This window comes from Corapipo altera, unplaced genomic scaffold (assembly GCF_003945725.1).
Source record: "Corapipo altera isolate COAL_440 unplaced genomic scaffold, ASM394572v1 59351, whole genome shotgun sequence".
Lineage (NCBI taxonomy): Eukaryota > Metazoa > Chordata > Aves > Passeriformes > Pipridae > Corapipo > Corapipo altera.
In genome coordinates, this window is record NW_020891923.1 from 1 (window position 1) to 414 (window position 414).

Consider the following 414-nt stretch of genomic DNA (forward strand, 5'->3'; position numbering starts at 1 on the left):
CCCCCACCCGGGATGTGTCACCCTATGGACAGGGACCCCCTGGATGTGCCCCCCTGGCCAGGATGTGTCACCCTATGGACAGAACCCCCCAGGACAGACAGACAGACACCCCACTGAGCCACCATCCACCCCCCTGGCCAGGACGTGTCACCCTACGGACAGGGACCCCCTGGATGTGTCACCCTATGGACAGGGACCCCCTGGATGTGTCCCCTCACCAGGATGTGTCACCCCATGGACAGGGACCCCCTGGATGTGTCACCCTGGCCAGGATGTGTCACCCTATGGACAGAACCCCCCCAGGGCAGACAGACAGACACCCCCCTGAGCCACCATCCACCCCCTGGCTGGGATGTGTCACCCTGTGGACAGGGACCCCCTGGATGTGTCACCCTATGGACAGAACCCCCCCCC